The 25,273-nt window shown below is 35.5% G+C and overlaps 1 protein-coding gene across 18 annotated transcripts in view; it reads right to left on the bottom strand.

Annotated features, from left to right (window-relative positions):
* The window catches only part of ZBTB20 (zinc finger and BTB domain containing 20), a 797,904-nt gene that overhangs the window by 211,470 nt on the left and 561,161 nt on the right, over nt 1-25,273 (bottom strand). For 2 of the 18 annotated variants that reach the window (XM_060010674.1, XM_060010667.1), the window contains one exon: nt 15,778-15,869. The exons of 14 other annotated variants lie outside the window; for them this stretch is intronic. The gene's annotated coding sequence lies outside the window, so the exon portion shown is untranslated. The remainder of the gene's footprint in view (nt 1-15,777; nt 15,870-25,273) is intronic. 2 more of the 18 variants (XM_060010672.1, XM_060010668.1) reach the window with 1 other exon arrangement.

The following is a 25,273-nucleotide window of genomic DNA, read 5'->3' on the forward strand; positions in this document are numbered from 1 at the left end:
CACAGTGTGACATTTCTTTTCCTTATTTCCAGCACAGTTAAGGTCAGTAGCCCTCAAAATCTTCTACATAGAGATTTACGTTTTTTCCCCTAAAAACATAAAGATGAGCTTGTGATTAAAAAAAAAAAAAATGATGTCTCCTGCTAAATTATAGTGTCAGGTGGAACAGTTACCAAGCAAAATTTTGAAGAGTTAGTCATACTTCATGCTACCTTTCTATCCTTGTCTACTTCACAGATTTGAGGATGGGAGTCACAGCTAGTTTATCCCTTTTGGTTAGAAAGCCTTTCCAGATGAGGTCATCATTTTCATCACTCTGTTTCTTTCTCTCTCACTAGAGTGTCTTTCTAAAGGCAACTGAGGACCTCTTTAGCGAAATATTGAAGGCAGGGGATGCCTAGAATGATTAAAAGACACAAAGCTTTCCTATAGCACTTGTCCTTTTTTCTGTAAGGAGATGAGGTAATATATAATCTCCTTCCTATATTACTACGACAAGGGCAATTTGTGGGAGGAAGAGATGGATTTCTGGGAGTAAAATCCTATTGCATGGCCAGGGCTATTTTCAGAAGGGCTTATCTTCAATATCCTCATTTTAGAATTGGTCTCTTAGAGCAGTACCTTGGACAACACTGAGAACCCCCATCTTCAAGCTAAGATTGAAAGTTATTTCCTTGTTGTTGGAATATCTGATGAAGAAAAAGGAAGATGCAAAAACAAGAGATTCTGCTAATATAAGGTAATGTGTATGAATAACTGTCAAATCCTTCTGCTATTTCTCATGTTGTTTGTCTGATATCCCTATTTACTCTTCTGCTCTGCAGTTTCTACCACTGGACAGCCCCCATGTGTAATCTGGACAGACAGCTAGTTTTCTTATATACAAATTAAATAGTCCTCAAGTGCCAGTAGACCTCTGTATCTTTTTAATACCCCAATAACTTCTTCAAGCAGGAATAGTTACAGAGAACCTTACCATAGAACATGGAACTCACACTAGCCAAAGAAAGCACTACATGTGTAAATTAGCCTAATCATTACTTCCTTTCTGGATACAGTGCTAGCTTTGCCTCAGAGTTTATGTTGAAATATACATTTTTATGAAATATTTCTCACTGTAGCCGGTATCAGTTTAGGAGTATCAAACATGGATGCCCAGTTCCCGCACACCCGAAAACCAGAGAGAGAGGGAAGAGCTGAAAAGGGTAATTGACAAAGGCCTGGACTTTTCTTAGATTTTAAGAGGCCTATTGTATTTGTAAATTACTAATTAAAAACCTGACAATTGTCACTGCCAGGCTATTCCTGAGCTTCTTCATCATATATTTTTTTCCCTAAAGTTTATCAAAGAACTGAAGGGCTTCCAGAGATGAAAATAAGCTTGACAATCATGTTGCAACTCAAACAGATCCTGATTCTTTTCATCACTTTTTAATTCATTGCAGATGGTGTAAATGGGATGTTTATTGGCTGGCAGGTAATGAATCTTATTGTAGATAATAGTGATGGACGGGCTCTCATGCCTATTGACGGCCCAGCATCTCAGAAGCTGTATATGACTATCACCTATTGCATGGTAGCACGTACAATATTGTGACAGGATGCAAAGTCAAGTACATTCCCCTCAATAGAAACAATTATTGGTACACCTGAATCTCACTAGTCATATAAGAGTTGCACTGATTTCATCCTCACTGTCCACATGGGTAGACAGTCTAAGATGTGATCTAATGTCTACTGCTCTAAAAGGAAAATGTAACCTGTTTAAACATCCAAACACTCCTCTTCCCAGGTCCCGCCATTCATCACAACTGTCAGTGCTTCTGTGGAAGAGTAATGACCCTCAGGCATGGGATAATGCTCCGTAGGGGCCTTATGAATGCCACTGCCAAGCACAGAAATTGATCGGTTTACAGTGGAGCTGGTATGTGCATCATGAAAGACCTGCACTTACTCACTAAATTACAAGTGGCTGTTTACTCCTTATACAATAAAGCCTGGGTTAGGGAGCCACAGATCCTGCTGACTTTAATTGTCCCAAACATGTGAGCACTAGATTTGGGCCCATCAGTGAGATAGATTTAAACAGCTTGAAACTGAAAGTTGGATCAGAGTCATTCAAAAATGCATTGGGAGATAACATAGGTATTGTTGCCTTCCACTCTTTTTTCTTTTCCTTTTTTATCCTCTCTAGCAATGAAAGGTAACAACATCCCACTATCCAATATAAACACAGTTTAAAAAAAAAACAAAACAGAATAAATGTGCCAGTGAAAAGTTAATTCTTTGTTTCCTTCCTGTGGGCTTCCCTCCATTTCCGGATTTGCTCACACATTGTTTCTACAAAGTAGGATAAAGATGAACAGTTACATAGTATGAACTCATGATTTTCAAAATATCTCCCAACAGCTCTATTTCCTCATTTAACCTATATTGACCTTTTCCTTTAAATCCTCCCTACACTCACAATCTCATCTACGTTTACTATCAAATCTCCTTGGGAGACTGGCTAACTTGCACTCTATAGACTATTCATACCTTGGTAAATGCTCTATTATTTGAAAGTTTTATTCAAAATATATCTCTTCCTCAGCTCTCAGACTTCCTTTTTAAAGCTGGATATTCTCTTGTGATCTCTCTTTTTATTCTATCTCCCTTAGTTCTAGTAGCAGTACTTTATTTTCAGGGCTTTTAGAATCTAGAAAGTCACCATGTTTTTCATATTTCTTTGATATTATTTCCTAATGTACCTTTAATTTTTAAATTTCTGTCCAATCTTTTTCGTCAATAACCTTGAGAGTACCAAACATTTTACTATAGTTTATTTCTCAGTAAATAGGTTTTGGTAGTTCTGTTATTTTATGAGATCATAATATTTTTATGCTCTTCTTTTTTTAAGGGGGTAGAGATGGCCAAAACTGGAGGGAAAATAAAAGATACCTTTCAGAATGTCACATCTATGTTAAGTCACAAAGCACTAGTTGGTCTTGCCTTGAAAATTGTTTTCCAACCTGTACGAGTTGAATGGCTCAACATAAATAAATGAAGGAAACTAAATCTTTTACTCACATTGACTCATTCCATTTTAAGCCAATTTACTAAGTAATGAATGGGCCCTTATGAAATCATTACAGTTAGGAGAGCTCTTTCTACTTGAGACTTCTCTGTTCCTTTGGCAGTTCAGGGTTATGCCCAACTTAACTATACTTTTGGTGTTCAAAATATTCTGATTATTAGTATTTCTAATGATGGGACTCAGACACGTTCCTGGGAAGGGAGACTTACAATTAGAGAGATCTTAATAATTAATGAAATATACCAATGAGATAATGAAATTGGAAGCTTTCAGTATACTGCCAGGGATGAAGAAATCTTGTTTGAGAATTAGGAATATGCTAGAAGACAATAAAAGAGATCAGATAGTGAACTGAGCAAAGTGACCTTTGATGTAAAGTGTCAGCTAAAAATGTCAATCCAATTCAGGACTGGATACAAAGGGATATTGTGTCGCTGAGCAGAGAGGTATTAAGTTACCTGATTATCTTCTCTGGAAGAATGCAGTATGGTTTAGACCCTTTTATTACCTGAAAGATGTAGACAAATCAGGAAAGATTAACAACCAGTTTTATTAGGAGGTAGCAGATGAGCTGGTATGAATAGCTCTGGTTGTTAAAAGTTCTGTATTCTCTTTGCAGCTTTGATATGCTCTCGAGTGGGAATAGTCATTCTTGAAATTTAGATAGGATAAATTATATTCTGTTCCCCAGAGAAAGGGCAGTTTGGGAACTGAAGGGAGGGAAGGTTTTAAAACAGCAAAAAGACCTGGGGTGGCAGAAGGGCAGGAAATTCTATTATAAGATTTTCAATTTTAATTAAAACAACAAAACAATAACAACAGCCATTTGTTAAGCCTTCATTTAAATAAACTCAGTATATTTAGTATGTGCAATATGTCTTTCATATTTAGTACCTAGTTGTTTTTGGTACATGCAATAATATTATTCCATAATACTACACTATTATGCTCATGTTTCCCTGGAAATATAATTTACAAGGCCATTCTAGAAACTCTGATTATGAAATTCAATATCACTTTCAGTTAGTTACCCTTAATTCTAGTGCAGTTTTCTCATGTCTTCACACTTATCCTGAAGCTGTAACCTCTGGTTTCATAGTAATGTCCTGGTGGAAGAGGCTCCTGCCCCTTGCCTTCTGAATGATTTTCTACATATACTTTCATACATAATTACATATTTTACCAATTAACATTATTTATGAATATCATTGAGAAACGATTCATATAATTTTCTAGTTTATTAGTGAAAATAACTTGTCCAGAAGCTAACAATAAATTACCAATTTTTACACAGGCCATTATTCCTGGGTGTATTTATTATGATTTACCATTTATTAAAGGATTTCAATTGGTTGACAAAGTATAATAGAACTAAACTTATTTCAAGAAATGTTGGTGACTCACTAAAGTCCCAATATATTATACTAATATCTATCCCTGGACTCCATCTTTTAGTTCTATTGGGAAACACCTATAAACATAACATAATTTTTTTCTTTTCTGATGTTCATTCAAGTTACATTTGCCCCCAGTCACTGCAGTATGCTTCTCTGTAGACTACTTTGAAGGGTAGATGGTGGTGAAGAATCGGGACATTTAAACTCATATTTAAAAGGGGCAGAAGAAGAGTTTAGATGACATGTGATCTTAGGCAGGCTTTAGGAGAAGAGGTGGACTTGTGATAAACCTTAGTAAAATGAGCCCAAACTCTCAGTCACCCCCTTACCTACTGAGGTGCCCGGTTACTGGTGACTTTCTCAATATCTTTAACAATCCTCTCCCCACCAAATAACTCTGCTTCATTTGCAAACATTGTTGGACTGTGTTCACATTTCCTTTTCCTCTTCCTCTAAGGAAGAACATTTTTAGGCCAAAATAATCCTTTAATAGACCAAAGACAGGAGATGCTGCTACACATCATAAACCAGTTTCTGCTCTCTTGGCTGCTCAACATAAGACATCTCAAAGTCTCCATGAAGCAATATATTACACTGTCATGAGTGTAATCTCCTTATTATCTTCAGTTCCGGCCATTTTCTTAACTATTAGTTGGGATTACTTCTCTTCTTGCTCCTCTACACTTCACTATCTCTCTATAGCAACTACAATGATTTTCTCAAATGTGAAATCAGATCCTACTACATAAATCTCCAATAGCTGCTCACCACAACTAGAATAAAATTCAAACTTCTCACCCTGAAGCCTGCATAATCTGGTTTCTGACTCCTCTTCTGATCACATCTCCAATATACTTCTCCTTATTCCCTGACCTTATTTCATAATTCACATGCCTAACTCATTTTAGTCTCAGAGTCTTTGCTGTTGCTCTTCCAATCTCCTCTAGACCTTCACATGGCTGGTTTCTAAGATCATTCAAGTCTCAGCCAGAGGCCATCTTTGTACACTCTATCGCTATTAGGTTATACTCTTATTTTCTTCATTTCACTTATCAGTGTGTGCTAGTATGTCTACATATTTATTAACTATCTCCCCTAATTAGAATGTTTCATGAGGAAGAAGACCTTGTGAGTCCTGCTCACTATTATATTCCCAGTGCCTAGAACAGTAGGGGGCTCAATAAATATTTGCTGAATGAGTGAATAAAAGAATAATTGAACAATAACAGAATGAAGAGTAAACAAGGGCAATACCAGTGCTTTTCAGCCCAATGGTTCTTTAAATGCACCTCAAATACTTAAAAAACAAAAATACACTTTCCTATCCGTTAGCATCAAAATTACTAATTTTACTAATTAAAAGACTGGACCTCAATGTACATTGATGACTGTTTCAAAATCGTGTGACAAATAGGGATTTCATAATTCTGATCTCAAATTATGTGGGATGAATTAGTCCCACAGTGTTTTTCTTAGAACAAAATTGTAAACCAGGGACAATTAATCTGAGGTCCACCATTAGGCTTTAGGGGTTCTGTGGATCCTCTGAAAAGGTATTATGTCCTCTTTTGGGGAGAGGGTCCATAGCTTTCACCAGAATTTCAGTGGAAGCCCTAAATTGGAGGAGGCAAGGAATCCTTTCAAGCAGTACCATTCTAAAGCACTGTGCTATCCCAGCTTCCTCTGTGATGGTATAGGTTCTTTTGAATACAGAGATGCTAGGTAGCAAGTTTCAACCACTGTCTATTTGAGTTTTTTTTTTTTTTTTTCCTCCTAATCATTGTCTTTGTCTATTAGGGTAAAGCTCACTTTACTCTAAAGCTTTCTTATGAGTTTTAGACTGTTACTTTTTGGAATGAGATACATGCCTGCAACCTCAACTCTGCTAAAATATCATTGGCCAGTTGGGACTCAATCTCATTTTTACCGGAATATGTTATATATGAGCATTTTATTAGCCTAAACTCTACATAACTCTGACATTTATTAATTACAAAATTTGGGGGAACATTTTTAATGCAAGTCCTAGAAGGTTCAAATGAAATAACACTGGGTAAAAAGAAAAATAACATAGTAGCAAAACAAAACAAAACAAAAAAAACTGGGTATGTTGAACCATATGAAATTGCCATTTCTGAAAGTCAAAATGATTGAACATTGGCAAAGTGAAATGGTTCAACCTGTGGTTCAGATGTTAACTGCTATTGTTGTTAGAAAAATTATTCTCACTCTCCAATCCTCCCTTCCTGTAAACACTTCCATTCAGGTTGAATGCATTGCTGGTAAGTGGCACTGGGGGATGGGGTTGAATTTGCCCGTGATTTTAATTCATAATACATAGGCTTTCTTAATTCTTACCATAGCAGGTACCTCCAAATGACAGAGAGCCTGGAGAATGGGCCTTAGAAAATTAAATTTATAGAGGCTTATTTTTCTCATACCCAGGTGCACTTTTAACTGGACAACTTTTGAATGGATATCAAATCCATGGAGCAAGTTCATGGGGACTGTATTGGTTTCCTATTGCTGCTGTAACTAAGTACCACAAACTTAATGACTTAAACAATAGAAATCTGTTAGAGTTCTGGAGGTCAGAAATCCTTAATCAAGGTGTCACTGGGCTGCATCTTTCTGGAGATTCTAGGAGAGAATCCCTCTCCTTGTCTTTTCCAGCTTCTAGAGGCAGCCTGCACTCCTTGGCTCACAGCCCCTTCCTCTATCTTCAAAGCCAGCAGTCTAGCATCTTCAAATCTCTCTCTCTCTCTCTCTTTGATTCTGCTTCCTTTGTCATATCTCCTTCTCTGACTCTGATCCTCCTGCCTCCTTCTTGCCTTTACAAAAACCCTGGAGATTATCTTAGGCCTACCCAGATAATCCAGAGTAATCTTCCCATTTTAAGATCCTGATTTACTCACATCTGCAAGGTCCCTTTTGCTATGTAAGGCAATGTATTCACAGGTCCTGAGGATTAGGACACGGACATCCTTGGGGGAGGGGGCCATTATTCTATCACTGGGTTCAAAATATTCCAGATACTCAAATTTCAAATAGCAAGCAAGATAGTATTATATCATTTCTTTACAGCTACATAGAAATTTTTACATATACCCTCTTATAATTTTTAAAGAGATAGTAACTTACAACTCTCCAGCCTCACTTTTGGCACATGAGTATGGAAATCATAGTCTTAGTTTTGGTTTGTAGAGTCTTATTTTATCCCTTTACCCAGTTTCAGTTAATCCTACTTATATTCTAACTTGTCCTTTCTGCGGAAGTCATACTGCTATCTCTAGCCAAAGAAATATTAATGAGTTCTTTCAGCACTATCTTCTATTAACTCTAAAAATAAAAATAAAAGACACTGATTTTTAGCCAAGAACCAACCAGGCCAGATTCCGGCACTTCCCATCACACCTTTCTTGTGCCCTTCCCTCAGGCACTGTATACAACCTGTCTGAATAAGCTAACCAGCAGGTGCAGGTGCTAACACACATGACTATACCATGAGAAATTTCCTCCCTCAGATTCTCATGTGGATAAACTTAACACAAATGTCTTCCTTCTTCACTCACCAAAAAGACCTGCTTCCCTGACCTGCATCTCCCCTGTCCACTATCTCAGTGAACATTAGCCCTTAAACATTTCAGCTTCATCAGCACAGGCCCATCATGACAGCATAACATCTTTGTCCTGCTAGAAACTATTCAGCATCCAGAGGACCATCTTTATGCTGATAACACTAAAATATAAAATAATGCCAACAGCTGGTGCTACAAATGGCTTTTAAAAACGATGTTCATTCACTAAAATTCCTCTTGCTACTTTTGACATGAAACACGCAGTCTCTAATTATTCTGATCAAGACGGTGAAATACAAAAACAAACTTTAATTGTGTTTAACAGATATTTAATCAGGACTCACTGAACTACAGATTAAAGCTGAAATTCATAAACCATAATTACCCGATTGTCGCAATCTTTTGGTCCACATTCTCCTTCCGTCTGGGCGTCTGGCACCTTGCCCCGAATTTCTTTTACTGTCTTCTCAGCTTCGTTACTGTTCATGTTTTCCAGCAGAGATTTAGCACAGATTACAAAATATCTGTTCTTGGCAACTTTCTTCATTAGCTTTTTTTCCCCCTTGCAAAAAAGTTTATTTTTTTTTTTTCCTACCAGAGTAGCTGAAACGGGCATACATTTAGGGTGCTTTGGTGACACAAACTAATTATATAGTTATCAGGAGATAATAAGGCAGCGATAACGAGAGTTACTATAGCTATCACGTAGGTATCATGCAATTTCTCCAGTATGCCATGCAGTGTGTCCCAGTCACCATGTAATTACTTCTTCACTACCCCACTGTTTTATGGAAAATGCTTATCTCACCCTAACAAAACCTTTTCTGCCACATTTGGAAAAAAAAAGTGGAATTCTTATTTCCAGTGCCACTTATTCCCAGTAAGATGTTATCTTGCAAATTTAAGAGAAACACATGTCCTCTCCTGAAAATTTGCTTTTACATAGAGCAAATGGAGCAATTCTGTTTTCTTTTGCTTTATTTCACCCAGGTGAGAGAAGTAATTACTAACAATTCATACATTTTCTCTTTTGTTTTTTTTTTAAAAGCAAACAAACAAAAACACCAAAAAAAAAAAAAAAAAAAAAGACCCAACCTCACCCTATTTACTTAGGATTCATTTAGTCTGGCACTTCCCCCCTACTCTTCCCTTTCAAATCTCAGTCACTCACATTTGTTTTTTCCTGGAATTATGGTGTAAATCATTCTTAACAAGCTAGCTTGAAACATGTCTCACTCAGTAGAAACACATAAGCCACTATAATTGAAACATGGAACTGCAAGCTTGAAACTCTTTCTAACTATTTTTTTGGGCCACTCTTCAGAAGGACACGCCGAGTTTCCCTCTCAGTGCTGTAACCCCGGTGTCACACAGTTAGGATAACATCACAGACCAAGACGAAAGGATAAAGAGAAGGCACTGGCAAAAGAAGAGGTGGGTGGTTCCTTTATTCCCCCCAGTTGGGCAGACAACCCTATGAAGCAAGGGTTGTAGTTACTGCTTATTTATCTCAAGTTGATGGCTTGAAGTTTGACCACACTAAGACCTCTGGATGACATCCCACCTGAGAGTTCTAGTTTAAAACAGGATGGAGTGGCTTACTTTGCAGCACAGATGAAAGCTGCTTCCAATTCTGCTTTTATTAGTCACCTCCCAGTCTGATAGCTTCCCATTCATTTGTACACTTAACTCAAGCTGGGGTCAAAATCACCCTCAGATTTAAGAGGGCCAGAAAAATTGCTATCCCATCCTATAGCATTGCTCTTCAATCACACAGTTTCTCCAAATATAGTTGATGGCCTTTGAGATGCAAAATGCACCACTTTAATGTAGTAGAAGTCCCTTTCATTGCATTGCCAAATCTATTTAGCAGAATCTGCTTGGAATAATCTGTCCCTAGACCTGAGGATGCGCAGTGATTTTAAGCATTTTAAGCTAACGGTAATGGTTAGTGCCGAGAACAGATGTACCTGGCTGTGATGTGATCTATTCCAGTAGGCTTTTATGAGCTGTTCATTCCTATTGACTTAGCATTTTATGTCTGTGTTTTTGCCTGGTGTGATGGTTGCATAGGGGTGTCATGTGTGTATTTTCCTGATGTGTGATGGCTGCACGGGGGGCTATGTGTATTTTCTCAGTGCAGTGGCTACACAGGATGTTGCGTGTGTGTTTGCCTTGAGTTATAGCTGCACGTGCTATTGTGTGACTCTTTCCCCCACCATTTGATGCCTGCTAGCAGGGTCCTATGTGTATCTTTTTCCTAGTGCGATGGTTGCACTCGTTGCTTTTCTAATGATGGACATTTCTAGCAATTATCTGTCTACAGGGTCCTGAGGAAAGAATTGCAGTAAAATCAATAAACAGTTCTAGACAGGGCCTTGTAAACATGAAATGACACCCCTGCATAAATGCCTTTTCCTACCATAGCATGTTAAAATCCAAGTGCTGTTACCTTATTGGCATTGGGATAAAATTTCTATGGTCTCTCCATCTCTTTCATATATTGCAATCGTTTGGGGGAGTTTGAGATTAGTGCTGGTTGGAGGGCTTTTACACACGAATCTATCTAATGACATTTTTTAATACATTGTCCTACACATTACTTCTTATACTCCATCCTGACTTGCTCTGGTATAACAGCTGATATTCTGAAAGTGAATATGCCTTTTATTTATTCCTGCAGTCTCACCAGGCCCTCCCCACATGCCCACTGCCTCACACACACACAACCTCCTCCCTTACTGCTTTCTGGTCTCTGTATCCCTCCTGATTTCACCAAATGGAACTGACAAAGAAAAGAACCAATGAGGTTAAAGTCTTTTGAACCCCGTGGAATACAGATGAGCTGGGAGGCATCTGGAAACAAAACCAGACACTTGAAATCAAAGAGACAAGTAAATTACTATCCTAATCTAGGAAGAATAACTAAAGGTGTCAGTGGGGTTCCATTGATAGCACTTGGCCCTGGGCCAGAATGCCAAGGGTTCAAACTCCATACCAGCTTTGGGCTCGGGCCCAAGACTTGCCACTGCAGGGTGCAGCAGCATGTGCAGCAGTATTAAAGGTGTCAGCCTTCTGCAGAGAGGTTAAGTCCAAGTTCTTCTGCCTGTTTGTCATTATACCCCAGAGGGATGCAGAGATAACCCTCGCTTCCTCTCCAGTGCCTTTCTCAACAGGCCAGGCTGTGGGGAGCTGCGCTCAGCAGCAATATTTACTAATTTCAGTACTGTACAATTAATGAAATGCCCCTTTTCTGATAAGGCTGCTTGAAGAAATAAAGTACATGCAAGAACATCCAACTGTCTCCCCCCTTCTCCCTCCAAAAAACCTGATGTCTGTCCTAAAGATTCTTCCATCAATGCAAAGAGCTAAGTTTGGAAACCTAAAACCACGTGTCTAAATGAAAGGAAATGTTTTCATTGGAACAGCTTACATGTCTGGTACACTTGCATAAAAACTATCGCGTAGCATTTTAGAGCTAAAATTGCTATAAAATGCTTAATACAGTAAGAATAATTATGAGATTTTGCACGCACAGCTGGTATACAACTAAAGTCTCAGCCACAGATTCAGTGGAGCATGGGAAAACCATTTATAAAAATTCCTGGTATGCCAGTTTAACTCACCATCAACAGCCCATCAACACTCCCTCCATTCTTTAGGTGGATGGGGAAGATATTTACCTCCCGAATGCTTTGTTTCTCCTTTTATGGATGTCATTAATACTCGAGTCAAGGAATTCTAGTCATTACTTGACAGTGGCAATATAAATAAATTGTAATAGGACACAAATGCCCTGAACACAAGGCTTTTCCATTGAGCACAGGAGTTACAAATACAGTAAACAATAAACCAAAAGACATAACTATTAAGTCTACCTGTAATACCATCCCCCTTTTTCCTTCCTCTTTCTTCTATTCCCTCACCGCTTCTCATCTCCCCTCTCTTTCTCTAAGATTCAAATCCTTGAGTGAATTCCTAGGTGTTCTGAATGCCCGTGGTCACAGCCCACCTGGCCTTGTCTTCCCCTGGGTAACACCCCAAGGATGGAACTTCACTTTCTCCTCAGATTATGATAGTTCTTTCTTCTCCATTCCCCTCAGCATCAGCTAACAATCACTTAAAAAGGAGCTAAAGTAATTTGGATGAGATGTTAATGGTTAATAATAATTTATTATTATAAATTATAATAATAATAATTTATTATTATTTCTTGATAAAGACCGAATTAAAAGACAAGGAAGAACCTCTTTATTTTGGTTTTATAGCGTCTACGGAAAATGCCGTAATAGGTGAGATGATTGTAATCAGAGGCATTGCTGGATGCTTCATTGCATGGCCTTGGTCATAGAAAGAGAAGCCAAAGTGGGTATTTGGGAACCCTCAGGGAGACAGTCTGTGGACACAAAGGCAGCATAGTACAATATAAAATGAATTGGACCAGAATCAGGAAATCAAAATTTGAGTATCAGTAAACTTTGCCAACAAGTGTTTGGGTAAGTCATTGCACTCTCTTAGCTGAGAAATGAGGCCCTTGGATTAGAAAATCTCCATGGCTCCTTCCAGCTCTGAAATGAAGATCATGTCACGGCTCTCTGATGGAAGATCAGTTGTTTCTCCTAGTTTAGCTGCTTCCTCCAGCTAAGAATTAGTCTCTCAGTAAAAATGGCTGACATTCCACATGGAGCCGTCTAACTAAAGGAGTGTTGATGTCCATAAATAAGTTTTAAGCTCTTTGCCTACTACCTGCATATACTACTTCTGAGCAGGCTCCTTTATGCTCTACAGATATTTTCTTAGCATTTTGTTTCTCATTTACTTAATCTGACAAACATTTAATGAACACTTTCTATATATGAAACCCAGAGCTAGTCACTGAAGACAAGGCAGAACAGGACACCATCTTTGTATCCTAAGAAGCACAAATGAGTCTACTATTCTTGTCCATTCTCTCTATCTGTCTTTCACTTCTGTGCATAAACATGTATACTTCTAAAATTATAAGAGTAGTATAGAAAAAATAAGGGGAATTAGACTTATCTAATCTGTGCTCAGTCCAAAGTACTGTTTATCTTCAGCAAAAGACTGATAATAATTGGTATTAAAAATTATAGTCATGGGCTTCCCTGGTGGCGCAATGGTTGAGAAGCCACCTGCCCATGCAGGGGACACGGGTTCGTGCCCTGGTTCGGGAAGATCCCATATTCTGCGGAGCGGCTGGGCCCGTGAGCCATGGCCGCTGAGCCTGCGCGTCTGGAGCCTGTGCTCCGCAACGGGAGAGGCCACAGCAGTGAGAGGCCCGCGTACCGAAAAAAAAAAAAAAAAATTATAGTCATTCAAATACGCACTTCAATTGTATAAAGGGTATTTATCAACATGTATTTTGAGGTCACTGCTGTACATTAAGAACAGCAATCTGGGTGGCAAGAAGATTATAAAGGCAAAACAATCCATCCTGTAGGATTCCTGATAAAATTGTAGGATAAAATTGGTGACTCTTTTAAATAGTCTCTGGGGAAGTTAAGAACACAGAATATTTTTGTTTAGTATTTTTTTCTTCTGAGGATTTTGGGTTCTTATCCCTCCAAACTTTCTTCTTGAATTAATAATAATAACTGCCATTCATTAAGTGCATATTAAATTACAGGCATTTCCAATCAATATTGTATGATAAGAAAATAATTCTGCAATGTAGATATATTTCCCCTCATTTTACCGATGTGAAAACTGAGGCTGAGGAGGGTGAAATAATTTGTCGAAGATAATACAGTGTGCAGAGTTGGGATGCAGCCTCAGGTTTGTCTTTGTCTGTGAAACATAGCTCCATAAATGTGTCTTGGTTCTGCCAAATCTAACTATTTAAAAAATAAATAGTCTTGTTTGAATGCTTTGTTAACAAACAAGGAAAACAACCTTCATATTCTTTCTTCACACTCATTCATTCCATTACATATAGTACAATGAAAACAGGAGATGGTTAAGATTTTTCTAAGATTTGGCTGCCTTTTCATATTTATCTGGACTGAGATGGATAATTAAGTTTGGGGCTCTCAATCAAAAGTAAAAGAATGAGCTATTTGCTATCTGAATAAGTATTTGTTGTTAATTGATCAGACATGGATAAGGGGTGTTATTACAACTATATTTGTGAGATATGATTTACGTTGTTCTACTGCATATTACTCTGTGCTGTTTTTCATTTTCTTGCACTTTGGACTTTCTGTTTTATTTTTATGAATTTAGTCACAGTTGGTTGTGTTTTGAACTTTGTAAAAATGTAATTCTAAGAAAATTAAAAAAAGAAAAAGAAAATATTTTCAAAATGATGTCAAAATCAAATCTACCCCTCACTAATTTGATTTGTAGGAAATGGAGAACAAAGTATTGAAAGCAGAATGCTTTTTAAATACATCCTAATTACTTCAATGTGCAAATGGATTGACTAAATCAGAGCATGCATTTAACACTTTGCACTTCAATTGTGCTTATTCATCTAAGTTCTATAGATAGCAATCCCATTATAAAAAAGGAGATAAACTTCACTATAGTCAGTCATTCTATAGTTATCTGGGGAAAACTATCATTCTTAAATTCAAGCTTACCTCTCAAGTCCACTCACTTTTGGACTAATGCAGAAGATCATTAGTCCAAATAATACGAAATAATAGATAATTTACTGCAGCTACTCAAGTTTTCCCAATTGACCCTATCTTTCCTATTCTCCTCTTCTGCTTTTAGTGGGTGAGCTGAGGGGGTGGGGTAGTAAAGCCACAAAGTATGAAGCAGACAGAGTGAGTCCTGAGGAATGATGCTATGGGCTGGAAATGATACACAATCTAGGCTGGGATGGAGTTATGATGGCAGGGTTACTTAGGGCTTGGTCTGGGACCACCTACACCAGAATCTCCTGAGGAACATGTTAAAAAGACATATTTCAGAGTCTCATTCCAGAGCAACTAAACTGAATGAGTGTCTCTTGAGGTGGAACTCAAAGATCTACATTTTTAACAAGCTTCCCAACTAATTCTTATGCTACTGAAGCCCGAAAAGCACTGGCTTATGCACTTATGCAGCTCTCTGATTCTATATCCAGGGACAGCACCACTAGTATACCTCTGTACCTTCTGTCCCAGTTCTCAAGATGCATGTGCAAGTACGCGTAGCTGACCTGGGAGGCACTAACTGTAGTAATAATAGCCCAAGGGCTTAGCCAGGCACGGTGCTGTTTGATATGCAAGATCTCATCGGACCCCCACAACAAGGATTATGAGTTAAGTATTATTACTATTCCCATGTTTCAGATGAGGAAATTGAGATTCAGAGAGATGTAGTAACTTGTTGTGAGTGTCACATTAATTATTGCAAGAGCTCTTAAGCTTTAACTCTTTAACTCTTAGCCTTGTGGAAAAATATGTTCTTGAAAGATGTTTACTCCCAAAGATGTTCATGATTTGGTGATAACATCATTGTAAAGGAACTTACCTAAATACTAGTAAAATTGGTTATATAATTAACCAATCATAGGTTAATGTATAATAACCTATACATAGGGTGTGAGCATTTGTATCCAAGTAACTCTTCCCTTAGGTTATTTGTATAGTTACTAGAATCATCTAAACTAAGTTGCTGACCTTTCATTATTAGTTCATTCAACAATTATGCACTTTGCCAGAACGTGAGGTGACAAGGATAAATAGGACAAGGCCTCTGCCTTCGTTAGACTTACAGTTCAGTAAAAGAGATGAGCTTGTGTACAACTGGTTCTGGGTTAACTTGTAGTCAGTGGAGGCCTGAGCTGGAGAGCGAGTGGTCATTCTCCTGGCAGAAAGGAAAAAGGGTGCGGTCTGGAAATTTTTAGTTACTCCAGCACTATGCCATTGGCCAGTGTAAGGAATTCAGATTTTTTAAGATTACATTTTTACTTATACAGTTTTGTTAGAAAAAGGGCAGACTAAGTTACTTGTGTATTTTGGGCCGATAAAACTTTATGTGGTTCATTCTTTCTGGCATCCAACTGGGTTTCTTTTTTGACTAAATTCTGGGTACAGAGCCAAGTTAGTTGTTATGTTTATTCATTCTTACACAGAGCAGCCGAGATTCTCCCCTTGAGATGGGTGCCTGATAAATGTTATCAGTAGTAGCTCATGCCACCCAGTAAAAGTGACTCTATAGAGACATTGGCTGTGTCCTTTACTTCATTTTCATCTGTTTCATTTACTGAAAATGCTATTATTAGATTATGAAATTTTTACAATATGAGAAATTTAGGAGTTAAAAACAATTGAAAACATAAAGAGTGCTCTAGATTTCTTCCCTTGTGATAATCTCATATACATGTAAAAGTGGTCTGAGCATATTAATGTCAGAGCTGATTGATGGACTAAAACAAATGAGGTTCTGCAATGTCAAAGTGCAGGCTGATAATCTAAGGCAAATGTACAAGTATCTAAAAAAGAGAAAGAAATTCTGGGAAACACTGGGCAATAGAAACTATATGATATGATTCAGAAAATATATATCATATTTAATATGATTAAGATTCTAAAAATTGATATCTCAAATACTCCAAAAGCTTAATAAATTGGAAAAGCAAAACATTCTAATCCCTTTATGAAGTGATAAATACTAGACATGCGTTCTTTTCTTAAGTTGAATTAGTGTCAGAGTTGGAATTATTTTTACTTAGATTATTTGCTGTTTGCTTAAAAATTTTACTTTTCTAATGATAGGAGTATTTTTAGAATATTTAGAAATTTTAAGAAAAAGAAGAAATAAAATATCACTTAATTCCATCATACAGAGGTACTAGTACTATTCATATTCTAATGTATTTCTTTTGATTGTAACCAAATACATTTTTGGTTACATTCATTTTTCTAATTTGGGATCATTTGGGGATCATGTTAGGTATACAAGTTTCTTTTGGATCAGGTATTTTCAGTTACAATGTTTCATGAACATTTCCTAGTAAAACAATTACTTAAAATATCTTTAATAACTATGTAGTTAATAATTATTACATAATAATATATGTATGTTCCATAATTTGCTTAATAATTTCTTTGATTAAATATTTAAGATCTTCTCTTCTTTCACTTTTATAAATGGCATTGTGATGAACAAGTCTTTGTATACAAATCTTTGTCTGAGTTTCTGCTTCCTATAGATAGATTCCTAAAAACTAAATGACTGGGCCAGAAGACACATTTTTAAAGAAAGGTTCTTGATAATGTAATGCCATATTACTTTGCAGAATTTCGTGTCAACACATGCCCCTTCATCACTATTATATGAATGACAGTTTTACTGCACATTTATCAGCATTGAAGATTATTACTTTTATAAATAATGTCTTTGGGTGTTAGTGAGTTGAAATACTTTTTCATATGTTTATCAGACATTTGTATTTCCTCTTTCAAAATTTTTCTTTTTATAATCTTTTTAGATTTTTTGAACAGATATACATCTCGGTACCTTCATATCTTTTGCTTCCACTTCATCTCTAGAGTATCACTATACTCCAGACTCTCTTTACCTAATCCTGAACCTTGGCATAATGTCTGCCTGGTCTGTAGTTCAAATTTCTTCCATTCTTATCCATTCTGTACACTACTGCCTAACAGTATTTTGAAAATACTGCCTTTGTCATGTCAGTCCTGATCAAGAACCTACAGTAACTCCCAGTTATTTATCTATTGGCTAAATTCAACTGCCTTATTCAGGGGAAAATTAATCCCTTTCTTGGATATCTCCTTATGAATTCTGTTGATTAACTTAGGATATTGATGTATGGAACTTACATGCAGTTAAGTTTTTAAATATGAGTTTTTATATGTGAGTATTTATATACAATAGAGAGAGACACACACATGATATTGATACTAGACATGAGCACTGGAAGGGGATTTACAGAGCATCAAACCCAACTCTTTACATTTATAAACGAAGAAACTGACTCAAAGAGTTCAACAAATTACCCAAAGTCATAGAGCTAGTTAAATGATAGAACTGGGACTAGAAATCAAGTCTCCTGATTCCCAGTTCAATGCCTTTTAAATAGGGAATGATAAAAAATCATTTTTACAATTTAAAGAATAGAAACAGCTAGGAAAACCATTTAATTTCAGACTGATCTTATGTATAAAAGATTGTTAAAATCATGTCACATAGAAGGCTTGAGTGTTCTTATAAACATGAATAATATGTACTTATAAATTGATCAAAGTGTCATTACAATTTTCATAAAATTTGCACATCAGCAAATGACCCAGTTTATGCTAGTTTGCTTTCTTCTTGTTAATCTACATTGTTTTATTTAATCTGCTTTGCTACAATAGAAGCACGGTATTTTTATTCTACCATGTTGCAGATCATCATAAAGTTTCTTAGTAAGATCTAGTGGTATTCAATGGAAAATCCAATTTGCCTAGCAATTTCTATAAAGAATTTCCTTTAACAATAATTGGGGATTTTAAGAACTACGCTAAAAAAGAACTATTTCAAAATTCCTCTATTTAAATAGTAAACAACATGAACTATTTTGTAAGAAAATGGGCTGTGAGACTGGGAGTTACCAAATATACTAATTATTTATAGGGATAGGGTAGGGCACAAGGGGCCGATATGGGAATAGCTATGAATTGAGCTAACTTGGATAGGCGTTCATTGACTGTAAAGCGTTGATTCACAAAGCATGTGTTTGCCCAACAAAAGACTGACAGAAAGAGTGTTTATTAAATCATATAGCAGTGCCACAGTTACAGAATCCAAGGTTTAAATGAATAGGTGGGTCATTCAGCCGTAGAGGGAGACTAAAGAGATCTTAGCTATGTTTTCTTTCTCTGTGTGCATGTGTGTGCACACAAAATAGGTCTATTCATTTCATACTCAACAAACATTTATTAAGCACCTACTTTGTGCTAGAAGCTATTACCAAAATAAATGATCCAGCTTTTTGTGATTATCCTCTCCACAGCTGTATCATAGAGATGCATAGTAATCTATACCTGACTAATGCATTATTACAAAAACTGAGAAAGTGGGTAGGAGGAGAGGATTGAAGGAGCAGCAACCTAAATTTCTCATTTTATACAGCATACAATTTCATTAATGTTGATAATTTTAAAAAATAGGTCTAAATATTTTTTTTAAAATAACAGTAATCATTACTAGAAGAATAAACTGTGCTTTAAAACTCCCAAATTGGGCTTCCCTGGTGGCACAGTGGTTGAGAGGCCACCTGCCGATGCAGGGGACATGGGTTTGTGCCCCGGTCTGGGAAGATCCCACATGCCGCGGAGCGGCTGGGCCCGTGAGCCATGGCCGCTGAGCCTGCGCGTCCGGAGCCTGCTCTGCAACCGGAGAGGCCACGACAGTGAGAGGCCTGTGTACCGCAAAAACAAAAAACATAAAACAAAACAAACAAACAAACAAAAACCTCCCAGATTGCCAGACTGATAACAAACAAATAATATAGTCATATACCAAAAGAGAAAAAGAGAGAGAGAGAGGGCCAAGGATGCAGAAAAACATAGAAAGTAGTAAATAAAGTTTCTGAGATAGTACCAGATATAGTTTTTACAACAATAAATATTAAGTTAATTAGTTTATTATTAAAATAAACACTATAACATAGGCTTAAAAAACCCACAAAATCTAACCATAGGGTAGTCGTTTAAGAATACTAGTTTTGGTAGTGGAGAAAACTGAGCTCGAATATTACTTCTGCCATTTACTAGTCATAACCTCTTTCCTAAGAGGACATTTATTTAGCTTGTTTATATCAATTTCCTAGTTTATTAAATGTAAATAAAAATAACTGATTATAGAGAGAATTGAATAAAATAGTATCTATAAAGTTCAGTGCCCAGCACCATTAAACATTCAATAATAATAACTATTATTTATAATATTTGTTTTAAAATGATGTATCTAAATGAAAGAGAGGTAAAAATCAAAGGAGTGTTGTTCAAGATATACTGATAACTGAAAAAACTGATACAATATAAAATGAATAAAACTAAAGAGGCAGAGTGAGACTTAAAAGAAAGTAATCATTTCTGCAAAGAAAAAAGCAGTGAGGAGGGCTGAAGCCATAAGCCTACTGAAATCTGGATCCATAAGCACATAGAGTGGCTGGGAGTCTAGGTCTTTGAAGTAATGGGGCCAAAAAGTTTCTATATGGAATGGTGGATCTAAGTCTGTCTTACTACTTCAACATGAGTCTACACATAATATGACCAACTGCTGCCTGGGGCAATAGCTTATATAGAGCTGAAGGCACTGAAAGGTGGAAGGATGAAGATACAGCCTCAGCCTTGAGATCAAATATTCCTAAAGGTAAGCTGAAAGGACACCTTTGTAAGATTTGGATTAGGACTATTAAGCCAGGAATGCAGATAGGGGCAACTGGAAAACCATTAGTCAGGGAGGTATGAAAAACTTAAAAGAGAGAGAGAGAGAGAGCTTACCAACAGGCAAGACAAAACAGCCTTATGACCCACATCAACCTGCAAAACAAAATTCTAAAACATAGCAAGGTAGGTTTATTCCTAGGTATTTTATTCTTTTTGATGAGATGGTAAATGGGATTGTTTCCTTAATTTCTCTTTCTGATCTTTCATTGTTAGTGTATAGGAATGCAAAACAACCACAAAATTAATAATTGGAACATTCACTCCAGATAAATTTGATTTTATAGAACTGTCTGACAATGACCTCAAAATGAGTATATTTGCAATGTTCAGAGATAAATAAAAGAATCATACCTGTAAAAAGAACAAGAAATTATTAAATAAAAATAGACAAGATAAGAAAAGATGAATAAAAATCAATCAGAAATCTTAAAAATGAAAAAAAATGTTCACTGTCATAAAAATGCAATAGATGGGATAATTCAAGATTGGGCAGTTTCAAGGAGAAGATTAAGTGAGTTGGAAAGTGATATTAAGGAATTCACTCAGAAAAAAAAAAAATCACAGAAAGTAAAATATGCTTTTAGAAAATGAAAAAGCGGTTGAGATATGGTAAATTGACTGGGAAACACCAAAATGTAGCTATAAAAATCCCAGAAGGATAAAATGAAGGTAATGACAAACATACAATAAAAGAAAAAAAATAGCTGAGAATTTTCCAGAATTAGAGTCTTGAGATTAGAAAATATATCCTTAGTTCATGACTGATAATTTAAAATAAATTCACATCTAAACACATTTCAGAGAAACTATAAGATATTAAGGATACAGAAAAACTCTAATAAGTTACCAGAGGGAAAAGGCAGAGTACTTAAAAAGAGATGAAAAATAGATCGATAGCAGACTTTTCTTAAGTAATGATAGTTGACAGAACAATAGTCTAAGATATGATTGAGTAATATCTTCAAATGCTGAGCAAAAACACCCAATTAAATTGTTATTTAAGGTAAAAGATAAAATAAAGACATTTTTAGGTATACATAAAGAGTGTACTACCCAGGGCCCTCCCTAGAGAATTACAGAAAGATGTAATTCAACAAGAAGGAAAGTAAATCCAGAAAGGAAGCTATAGAATCCACAAATAATGGTGTGCATAGTATTAACTAAAACTATGAGTAAATACAATAAAGTGTTGATTATAAAAATAAATGATAATTATTTTTGGACATGTTTAAAACAAATAAGTAAAACTAAAACTCTATTCAACAATTACAATAATGAGAATGATACTTAAGAAGTAGATAAAACATGCTAGACACATTTTTTTTTTTTTTACATTAAGGACAAAGCCAGAAATACTAAGAAGTGAATTTTATTTTTTATTAGAAAAATACGTAGCTATGTATACATATAAAAATTTTAGTATGAGCACTAAAGAAAAAGATAAGCCACCTATGGACTTCAAGCCCAGCAGTAAAATCCATATACTAAAACTAATTTTTAAAACATTTTTTTCAATCAAAGTTATATGAAACACATCTTATTATAGTGCAATTAAATTCAGAATCAGTAATAAAAATAGAGGAAATATATGTTTAGAAAATAGAAATGTACACTTTTTAAATTTTTGGCCGCACTGAGTGGCATGCAGGATCTTAGTTCCCCGACCAGGGATCAAATCCACACCCCCTGCAGTGGAAGAACAGAGTCTTAATCACTGGACCACCAGGGAAGTCCATAGAAACATACACTTCTGAATAACTTACGGGTTAAAAATAAATCAAAAGAGATATTACAAAATATTTAAAATTGAACAAAACTACACATCAACACATGCTATGCAACTAATGAGAAACTTGAATGAGAATTTAGAGACCGATTTATTTTGAAAAACAATAAGAAGTATTAAAATTAAATGAGTAATAATTCAACTCAGGAATCTAGAAAAAATTATCTAAATAATAAAGTAGAGTGAAAAAAGTAATGTTGACAAAAGCAGAAAGTAATGATATAGAATACAAAGACACAATAAAATAGATAAGCAAAATCAAAAGCCAACTTTTGAAAAGAGTTAATGCAACAGAAAAATGTCTGACAGCTATAAGAGAAGAGAAGAGGCTAACATAAATAATATTAGGAATAAGAAGGGGACATAATTAAAGATAAAATTAAAAATCATAAGACTTTATGAAGAGCTTTGTGCAAATAAATTTAAAAGTGTAGATTAACTGTTAATTGTATATTTTCCAAAAACAACTTCTTAAAATTGACTTAAGAAGAAATATAACCTTGAATAAACCAATAGCCATGGAAGAAAAGGAACTGATGATAATCAAAAGTCCACCCTACATTACCTACCCCCTACTAACCGAAAATAACAGGTCCAGATGATTTTAGAGGCAAATTTAACCAAGTCTTCAGAATAGGTAATCTGTATAATATAAAAACTATTTCAGAAATAGAAAAAAAAATAAGAAAGAAATGTTGCTCAACTTATTTTATGAGGTTAGTATCACCATGACACCAAAACTCTGCAACAACAATTTTAAGAAAATTAAAGACTAATCTCCCCATGCAAACATACTGTTAAACTATCAGCAAATTCAAGTCAAGAGTGGATTTAAAAAACACAACAGGACCAAGTAAAGTTTTTTGCAGGAATGTAAGAAGTGTTTACTATCAAGAAATGTGTTAATATCACATAAAATATTAACATATTAATGGGAAATTTTAATTATATTATTGATGCAGAAAATGCATTATACAAACTTAAACTAGTATTCTTGATTAAAAATGTTTAGCAAACTTTAAATAGATGATGGAAAATTTCTTACAATAATTTTGATTTATCAAAATCCTAAGCAAATACCACATTTCCAGAGCATTTCCATTAAAGAAAGAAACAGAGCATTCCGAATATCACTGCTTCTACTCCATGCTATATAGAGGTCTCAGTAATGCAATATGATAGGAAAAAGAAATTGAACATTTAAGAATTGAAAGTTAAGAGACAAGTTGGAATTAATTACTGATGATATACATGTCTATGTAGAAAACCTAAGAGAATTTCAGTTTAGCCAGTGGAACTAATAAGAGAGTTCAGCAAAGTTGCTGAGTATACACCAATAATAACCAATAAACAATACAGTGGAAAACAGATTCTATACATAATATCATGAAAACTAAGTTACATTAGAGGAACTCTAACAAAACAGGTTCAAGCGAGACCTTTATGGTGAAAATTATAAAACATTATTAAAGAACTTGAAGGAAGAGCTGATTAAGTAGAGGAATATAGCCTTAATGTCAGAAAGACACAGGGTTATAAGAATATCCATTCTCCTCCAGATTATTCTCTAAAGTTAATGTAAATACAAACAAAATTCAGCAGGGCTTTTGCCAAACTTGACTGTCTAACCCTAAAATTCATATTGAAGAGCAAAAGGCCAAGAAGAGCCAAGAGAACTTTAAAGAACAATGTAGAGAGATTTACCTTACCAAATAACAAGAATATTATAAAGCTATGGTAATTAAGGTACTTTTGTGTTAGCACAAGAATAGAGAAACAGTCCACTGGATAAAGATCCTAATAAACAGATTTGATGTAGGCAAAAGATGGCATTACAAATTAGGGGGTAAGGATGACTAATTTGTTAAATGGTGCTGGGATAATTGGGTTATCCACATGGAAAAAGAATAAAATATGATGCATGTAAGATACCATATACAAAAATAAATGCTAAGAAGATTAGAGATCTAAATGTAAAAGGCAAAACTTTAAGACTGTTAGAAGAAAATATAGGAAGGTTTCTTAAGGATCTTGTCATATGGAAGGATTTTTAAAAATGACATAAAAGCACAAACCATAAAGGAAAATATCAATAAATTTAACTGCATTAAAATTAGAAACTCTTAAAAATAAATGCTACTACAGACACAGTTAAAAGAGAAACTGAAAATTGGGAAAGGACATTTGCAATCTATATTGCCCAAAGGATGAGAATCCAGAATATTACAACCACCACCAAAACCAAGACCAAAAGCTGTCCAAAACAACAATAGCAAAACAAATACCCCAATAAAAGCATGGGTGAAGATACAAATAGGCAACACACATGAGGAAACCCCAGTGTAGAAAAGTGTAAAAAATTTTAAACAATATATTATTCAATCCCCCTCAGTCTGACAAAAATGTAAAAACTTTGGCCATTCCAAAATGTTGTGAAGCATGTGGAGAAGATCTCATAGATTGCTAATGAGAATGTAAATTGGTACTATCATTTTAAAGAGAGAAATTTTATAGTTCTTAGTAAAGTTAGTAAAGTTAAATTTAAAAAATATATATATAATAAAAATTTCAAAATGCATTATTTCTTACAGTTTAGCATTTCCTCCTCTGTGTACAAACACGTACAAAAATGTTAACTACAATTTTGGTGGTGATTGGGAAATACTGGAAATAATGTCTAACAATTAGAGACTCAGATTTTAGTGATACATACAGTAGAACGAATTTTATGTAAGTCATAACACATGGCTTATGTAAAGCTAATTCATGATGACAGAGATCAGAAGAGTTTTGCTTGTTTTTAACGTTTTGTTAAAGTTTTGGAGGATATTGCCTATAAGGGGGCATGAGGGATTCTTCCTAGGTGTTGTGAATGTTTTGTATATCTTGGATTGAATATTGTCGCATGGATGTATACTTACATAAAAGCTCATCAAGCTATACACTTAATCTGTGTACCTCACCATATATAACTTAGAATAACATATGATAAAATCAGGTTGGGAAAAAAATTTTCCACA

The sequence above is a fragment of the Delphinus delphis genome, chromosome 4 (assembly GCF_949987515.2).
Source record: "Delphinus delphis chromosome 4, mDelDel1.2, whole genome shotgun sequence".
NCBI classification, from domain to species: domain Eukaryota; kingdom Metazoa; phylum Chordata; class Mammalia; order Artiodactyla; family Delphinidae; genus Delphinus; species Delphinus delphis.